Source organism: Schistocerca piceifrons, chromosome 4 (genome assembly GCF_021461385.2).
Source record: "Schistocerca piceifrons isolate TAMUIC-IGC-003096 chromosome 4, iqSchPice1.1, whole genome shotgun sequence".
Lineage (NCBI taxonomy): Eukaryota > Metazoa > Arthropoda > Insecta > Orthoptera > Acrididae > Schistocerca > Schistocerca piceifrons.
Window position 1 is genome coordinate 831,565,821 of NC_060141.1, and position 8,808 is coordinate 831,574,628.

Below are 8,808 nucleotides of genomic sequence, written 5' to 3' on the forward strand. Positions count from 1 at the left end.
TTTCTCCCTCATTCCACTTCTTTAACTTATATATATGAGAGAGAGAGAGAGAGAGAGAGAGAGAGAGAGAGAGAGAGAGAGAGACTTGGCCCACTGTTCATATAACACTGGAAAGAGCCCACAGAGGAAAGGTAAAGAAGTGGAATGAGGGGGGGAAAATAGGTGAGAGGAGAAGTTCATTGCTGCACTTTATTTGTTAAATCATTTTGTATACAGCCTCAGCAATTTGTGTACTTTCTGCATGCAACTGTGAATGCCTGTCTTTCTGCTTTCAAGTGAACTCATGTTTTAAAAATATTTCATGGGGACACAGCAAAATTGCTGTACCCCCATTATCGGTCTCATTTTGGTACTATTGTTACAGAAGTAATGTTTACTTTCACAGCTGATGTAACTAGATAGCAATTGCTGTTTCTTAATTGAAGAGTTTATTTCCTTGTCTCCCTGATTCAGAATTCCATCTCTGATGGCATTGATGTTAGTGACTGGATTCTTCTTCCTCGCCATGAAATTGTGATGAGGGCTGGTTCTAATGTCTTATTAAGAATATTTTACAAAAAGTTCTCACTAATCTTATCAGTAATCTGGAATGTGGATAGGTATCAAGATAATTAAGCACATCAAATGTATATTCTCAATAAGGAACTGTTTCACTTACAAAATCACTTTATTTGTTGGAAAATATATATGTTTGATGGTAGGTGGAAGGGGAAAGAAAGGAATGGTGGCATTGAACTAAACAAGTTATTTTAGGATGTATGTAATACTTTATTGGGCTTTTGAAGAATTACATTAGGTAAAATCTTCTGTTAAGCAGGCAAAGGGTGCCCTCTTATGCTTTTTTTGTATAGTACTGCTGTCCACTATCTCCCTTGCCATCGGGGGTCTACATGCTTGTTTGAAGAAATCTAAAGTTTCTCTCCCATTTCATTACTGGATTTTGTACATGGGATAGTGATGGTTGGTGGTTCATTGTGAACATGACGTGAGACACATCCTGTGTATTCTCACTATTGTTTTATATTTGGGCCAGTTTCTTTGTTACTGTTTGACTGTTAATATCTTAAGTTTGTGTGGTACATTTATGAGAAATATTTAGAGTAATAACATATATGCTGATGATTTAAGGTTAGCAGAAATATTCTCCATACTCCCATTTTGTTACTAAATGAACTGGCAGTGTTCAAGGTGGATGACCACATTTGTGAGGAGTAGAGTTTGAATCTCTGTGCAGTCATCTGTAGCCAGCTTTGCAGTGGCTTTCATATTGGCTGCTTGGAAAAGGACATGTTTATTTTCTTTCCAAACCAGGGCTCAGATGGTAATCACAATTTTTCAAAATTCTCAGGCAGGTTAGCTGAGTGGCTTGGTTCCAGGATCCTGTGGTCTCAAGTGCTCATCAATTAGTAATTTCATCTTAGTATAAGCTGGCATTCCTTTGGGTACCGCAGCAGATGGATGTTGATATTAGAGAAAGATACCTCAGACACTCCCTTTGTTCTCACAGTTATATTTCACAATGTATTACCTAATGAAACAAGTCTTTGGCAGATTATACCTGTCATCACCTGCGATTTGCATACATAATCATCTATGATGATTCAACAACTTGGTCCGAGTGTCGAGTGGAGACTCGTAAAAGTGGGTCCTAATAGTATTCCAGAAGTAACTAATCAGTGTCATATCTGGTGCTGTACGATAATGTACCTGGACCATTGCAACAAGTACATTATAGCTAAATCAATGTACATCTGCATCTACATCTACATTGATGCTCCAGAATCGACCATTTTTGCCAGTTGGCGGGGTACCCTGTATCAGTATTAGTCATTTACTGTCCTGTTCCACTCACAAATGGAGTGAGTGAAAAACAACTGTCTATATGCCCCGATATGAGCCCTAATTTCTCACATCCTATCTTCCCGGTCCCTACGTGCGACGTATATCGAAGGGAGTAGAATTCTGCAGTACATGTCAAATGCCTGTGGTTCTCTATATTTCTCTGTATTGTTCCGCGAAAAGAATGTCACCTTCCCTCCAGCGATTCCCGTTCGAGTTCCAGGAGCACCTCCTTAAAACTGGCGTGTCGTTCGAACCCACCGGTAACAAATCTAGCAGCCTGCCTACGAATTGCTTTGCTTTCTTCCTTTAATCCCACCCGGTACGGATCCCGAACACTCGAGCAGTACTTAGGAACAGGTCACACTAGCGTCCTAAATGTGGTCATCCTTTACAGACGAACCCCACTTTCCCAGAATTCTCCCAATAAACTAAAGCCGGCAATTGACCTTTCCTACCACAATCCTCACACACTCGTTCCGTTTCGTATCACTTTGCAGTGTTACGCCCAGATATTTAAACGACGGGACTGTGTCGAGCAGGATACTACTGACGCTTTAGCCGAACATTAAGAGTTTCTTTTTCGTACTCGTCCGCATTAACTTAAATTTTTACGCATTTAGAGCTAGCTGCCACTGTGCCATCTAGAAATTTTGTCAGTCGTCTCGTATCCTCCTACAGCCACCCAGCTTACACACCGTACCGTACACCGCACGGCACTATCGGCAAACACCCGATCGATGTCCTCTGTCGTTTACGTACGTAGAAAATAAGAGTGGTCCTACCACTCTTCCTCGGGGCAGTCCCGACGGTACCCTCGTCTTTGACGAATATTCACCACCGAGGGCTACGTACGTGTGCCGAGCCGAGAGTGCCGGCACCGAATGTCGAAACGAGGTGTACCTGTTGTGAGGGTTTGGTTAATTTATAACCTTCTCACCGGTTGTCAGCACAGAGAAGACTGCAAATATTCGACTTCTCGATAATTCTTCTTATGTCTTTTATGAGAGCTTAACATCCACCATAACCAGGCATCATCAGCTCTGGTTTACAGGAAGCCTTCTGAAATGTTACTAATCACACACCACACGTCCGCCTCATGTCGGACAGTCTGTCAGTGTTTACGTTATTGTCAGAGTCTTCTGGCTGTTGGTATGCCTTGACTCAGCGATGCACACACGAGATTCTTTGCCACTTCTGACGATCCCTTTGCACGACGTGATGCCGAGTACAGCTGTAATATTCTTGGCACAGAACAGAGCTGATGTGGAATAACTCAGACAAACAATAAAACATATGAAACAAGACTTGCTCCGTAATAAATCCTCTTACGTAATAATTATACTATTAAGTTTGGGACGATTTTTCTGGATAAACAAACAGACATATCTTTTGCTAATAAAACTTGTTCATTTGTATTCACAGTTAGTATGAGATTTCACCCTCAGCAAAAAAAAGTTCTTTCTAAAAACTTTGGCTACAAAACATCTGGAAAATCTTGTACCTTCACACTACTAATAGAGAATTGGCTCTCAGAATCCATCTGTATGCACTGTATTAATAAAAATACATTGGAAGGCTAGAAACATAATAGCTTTAATTTTGAAATAGGCTCCTGTTTTCCCAGTTTTATAACTACTTACTGTCTGCTTGTCCAGATTATTGATTTCATTAACACAAACCGGAAAAAAGTAGAAATAAATCCGAGAAACTCCATTCGTAAAACAAATAGAGGAAACATTATCGTACCTCAAAATTACACTGTGCTTCGTAAAATTGAAAGCGAAAAGGGTGTATTTATTTTTCCGTAAATAGTGATAAAATTTCATTTGTAGAGACTGTTGGAAAAATGTTTGCCACGACTGGGACTTGAACCTGGGTTTCCTGCTTTTTGTGGCCAGTGTCCTTTCGTTTAGGCTGTTTAATCACTCTTTGTGGCCTAAGCTAGGTTATCGAAGTCACCCGATGCTTCCTGCTGTGTGCCAACATTTATTTATATGTAAAATCAAACAGTGGAAAATCCGGGATGGAATGTAACAATATTATGAAAAGGATAGTTGCAACTTACCATGTAGAGGATACGCTGAGTTGCAGATAGGCACAGAAAAAAAGACTATCACAAAATGAGCTTATAGCCAAGTAGGCCTTTGTCGAAAATAGAAACGTGCCTCCCTCCCCCTTATAAGTAAGTGGTTTCCCATCACATGGATAAGGACTGCTTTCAAAATGCAGGAAATCCAGGCTACTGGCACATATTTTCAGTTATCAGTTCAGAGCATTTCAGCACAAGTACTGTGATAAGTAATTGTTGCAATGTAAATATTCAATTTGGAGATTGATGTACTCTACTTACACAGAAGTTTGCATGGTTTTAAATAGTGAACAGCTTTTTTGTTTGGAAATGCAAGTAATTATTCCTGTCTATGATATGAAGTACATGGCTTTGAAATGTGAAAACACTTGGTGTGAAAAATTGGTTGTCAATTGTCACCACTAAATGCTCTTACTTCTGAGCATTGTTAGTTTTATATGCTTCTCCTCTGACTCAGGATTTGCTGTAATTTTTTATGTCCTCCAGCTAGAATCCAGAGTTTTGAGGAACATCAGTCACCAACTTTACTTTTGTTCTTGTTTATTTTCTTAGATATTAATAAAATGTTTGTGTGTACAGTGGTGAAGAAATGTGCACTGAAGTTATTGATATAAAAGTGTGTGTGTGTGTGTGTGTGTGTGTGTGTGTGTGTGTGTGTGTGTAGTTTCCTGTCCTTTTTTGCAATTTTTTTTTTATTTTTATTTCTTTTGCATGAAATTGTTTATTTCTGCTTTTGTAACAGACATGAAATGAAATGTATGTGCTATACCTACTGTCCTCAACATTAGCAATCATTATGGAATCTGCTTACTGATTCACAGCAGTTCCGCAGAGTTGTTAGATGATTTTACAGCCAGTACAGTGAGAGGTTCTTTAGGCTTAAATGTTCTTTTCCCTACCAATTGATAGCTATTGAAAGTTGTGTGTGTGTGTGTGTGTGTGTGTGTGTGTGTGTGTGTGTGTGTGTGTGTGTGTGTGTTTTTAAAAAAGTAAATGTTCTGCATTTTGGTACAATGGTATCAGCTACAGTTATTCTGTATGTAACATTTGACTGTCTGCTTACAAAAATCCCAGTACTGGTAAAAGAAACATTTAAGACAAAAAATATTAATCCTAGTTTTCAGAACTCAATGTTAATTCATCAAGGAGGAAAGAGGGCTGGTTAGGGAAGAGTGATAAAGGGCCATTCATCTTGCCTCCACTCATCTTCACAGCAGGTGAGTTCTGCCCAATGCTTAGCATAAGCGACAAAGTTCAGCAATCAGGGGAAGTACTAACATAGAGTTCTGAATCCTAGGATTACTATTTTGTGCTATAAATCTTGCTGTTCAGCCTTTTTGTCTTATTGTACCATTTGTTAGTTTTCTACTGTTTGATTCAGATATTTCATATTTGATATGACAATATCTCTCCACTCTTTGTCTTATTTTTTAATTTTGTAGCCTTATATGTGGGAGGAATAATATGATATGTCAGTAATTCTGGGATCCCACACACTGTATCAGATTGGCATAAAAATCAGTAGAAGTTTTTGTGTCCTGAAACCAGTACCAGAGCCCTGGGAAGCCAAAGATGGATAATTGTTTATTTTCTCTTATTGACTGTTGTTTTTATAGTAGATTTTAGCCAGTTTACTTTACCTCTGATGAAAACTTGAAAGCTTGAAACACACGTATTTAAGTACTAAGCTCACAATTAATAAAATTCTGTTTTAAGAATCAAAATTGACAATGATATTCTGTTAATACATATTGCAGGAAGCAAAAACCCAAATCTTTGTAAAGCTACTACTGATTGGGAAATATTTATGTAGTGCAAGAATTGGGGCATATTATTTATTAATATTATTCCTTTAAAGTACCAGCAACATATATGCTTTATAAATGAAATGAGTGATGAGATTTGTAAATAGTTGAATTTCTGGAATTCCAACTATTTCCTGCCTTATATTTGTGGACTATTTCTTGAAAGACATAAAAGAAAATAGACATGTGATACAAATCTGTAACAAGTGTTCAAAGACAAAATGGAATTATTGTTCTAAGTTGTGTTGTGATTGTTTGGGCCACAATTAATCTGAAGTGTAGAACAGTGAAAAGGGTAAAAGTGCAACCAGGAGAAATAAGAACTGGAAAGCTCTGGAAGTGTCTTTTACAATATGCTTGGTTTTCAACTGTAAACTGTATTCTTTATTTGGAGTTCTTATAGACTAAATATTGATTGAATCTTGCTATTCTGTTGCATTATACTATATAAGTATTGAGAGATGTGAATTCTGTTTCTTAGTATCCATTGTTTTTTTGTAGTGTGGGGCTACATTTTACACAATTGTTTTGTGGTTGTTTGTTCAGAATAGCCATTCAATAAAGATTTTGTGACCATCTGGCAATACGCAGAAAGGACCGATTACTACCTGTTTTACCTGTACTTTTTTTGATAAGTTTGTTACGTGTTCAAATTGCCTTTTATGTCAGAATGTGTTCTTTTTAAATTTTATTTGCAGTAAATGAATAATCATTGACATAAGGGAAGCACACAAAAATGTCAGCTGTAATTTCATGAAGGCAAGGTTGTACAAAAAGGGCTTAAAATCTGCAGTCTTTGTTGTGTAGTTTTTATGCACTATTTTTGCGCATTTATGTTGTTTAAGACAAGTGCAATTGTAATTTGGCTGATTTTGTGGGAAAATATATATAATTTGTAAGAAGGTGAAGGTATTGTGACCATTATTTGATGTGCAGTGATTAATTATGTTGCTCAGCAGTATGATAACATATGTAAATATACTGTAAAACATCATACCATACATCCAGTGTGTGTTGTATATGTTGGAAAAATTATGCTGTACAGAGTATTGTTGTGTGCAATAGAATCTTCCTGACTTGATTATGGACTAGTTAATTGCTTTATTCAATTCTGATAAAAAAGAAATGTTTAATTCAGGGACCATAGAATATTTTCTTCTGCTACATGTGTTTCGTTCAGTGTTGTTCAGGAACAACCATTTACCCTGAAGGCCTAGGTACATCTTGATTCACTTGAATAACTACCTACCTTTAGTTGATACTGGAATGTACTAAATACCAATAGGTACTCTTGTTAATTTTTTCAAATAAAAAGTATTATAACAAAATTAAAGTGTGTTTATAATATTTATGACATTGTAGATACTATGTAGATTTAATATTTATCACAAGGTATTAACTTCTCTTGCATTTCTTTCAAATCCTCAAATATGTATGTATTCAGTAAATTGATTGGCACTTTGTTTTGCCGCCCCCCCCCCCCCCCCCCTTGGAGTTGAATGTGTCGAATGGATATTAATACAATAAAACTCTTTGCCTTTACAAATGTCTGCTTGTGTCTGTGTATGTGTGGATGGATATGTGTGTGTGTGCGAGTGTATACCTGTCCTTTTTTCCCCCTAAGGTAAGTCTTTCCGCTCCCGGGATTGGAATGACTCCTTACCCTCTCCCTTAAAACCCATATCCTTTTGTCTTTCCTTCTCCTTCCCTCTTTCCTGACGAGGCAACCATTGGTTGCGAAAGCTAGAATTTTGTGTGTATGTTTGTGTTTGTTTGTGTGTCTATCGACCTGCCAGCGCTTTTGTTTGGTAAGTTTCATCATCTTTCTTTTTGGATATTAATACAAAGTATATAAGAATTGCTTTAACTAAAAACTTTGTGTGAAATGAGTTGCAGCTACATATCGGGACAAAAGGAGAATGAATGCTTTTTCATAGTGACACACACACACACACACACACACACACACACACACACACAGATTTACTATTATTATTATTATTAGTATTAGTATTATTAAAAGAAAAACCGTTCCTTATGCCTGGATGTGCTAAAGAAGTCAGGGGGTAATGAATCTGACTACTGGGTTCAGACATAAAGTTACTGAAACTTGCAAGCTTCTGTAGCCAGTGACGCCTCCTCCTGGCAGAAGGGCTGAAGGGGAAGGAAGAAGAGTAAAGGAAAAGGACTGGTGATGTATAGGGAATGGAGAGAGTTCTGAAAAGTCACCCAGAACTCCAGATCAGGGGAGTTATACCTGATGTCTTTCCTTATCATTGTATCCTGTAAGTCTCCCTTGACCTGGGGTTCTGGGTGACTTTTCCAAAATCTCCCCATTTCCCTCATCAGTCCTTTTCCTTCACCCCTCTCCTTTTCCCTCCACACCCTCTGCCAGAAGAAGGAACCAGTGACTCATAAAGCTTGCAGATTTCAGTGCCTTTATATGTGAGTTCTGCTGCTGCCACTTGGTGAGTAGGTTTTTTATCTGTCTACTTACATTATACTTCGCAATTTTATTTATGTTCTCTGGATTTAAATTGAAAATTTGAGTGAGTTAGAAAAATGTGGTAGGTCTTAATCATTTACAGATATAAGATGTTTTGTAATGTGGTTGATTATAGTGACATGCTTAATGCTTGCATGGTATTTGACTACATATTATATTGTTGTGTTCAGATGATGATTGTACACTTTGATACACATCTTTATCACTACCAGGTGTACTGGTAAGAAATGAGCAGTGTTTATAAATGGAACACTAATTTTGAATTGAAAAGTAAAAACATGTTATTTAAAGTACTGACCACTGCTTTCTATACATTTTGACCACCTTTCTGGCAATTTGTGGATACCACGCCAATAGAAATGTTATCAGACACCCAATTTTCGACTTCTTCGTAGGAATCGAAGTGTTCCTCAGCCAACGCATGTCCCATTGATGAAAACAAATGCTAGTCGGAAGGGGCCAAGTCTGGTTAATACGGTGGGTGGGGTAGCAGCTCCCAGCCAAGTGTTTTGACTGTATCCTGAACCAGTTTTGCTTTGTGTGCAGGTGCATTGTCGTATAAAAAA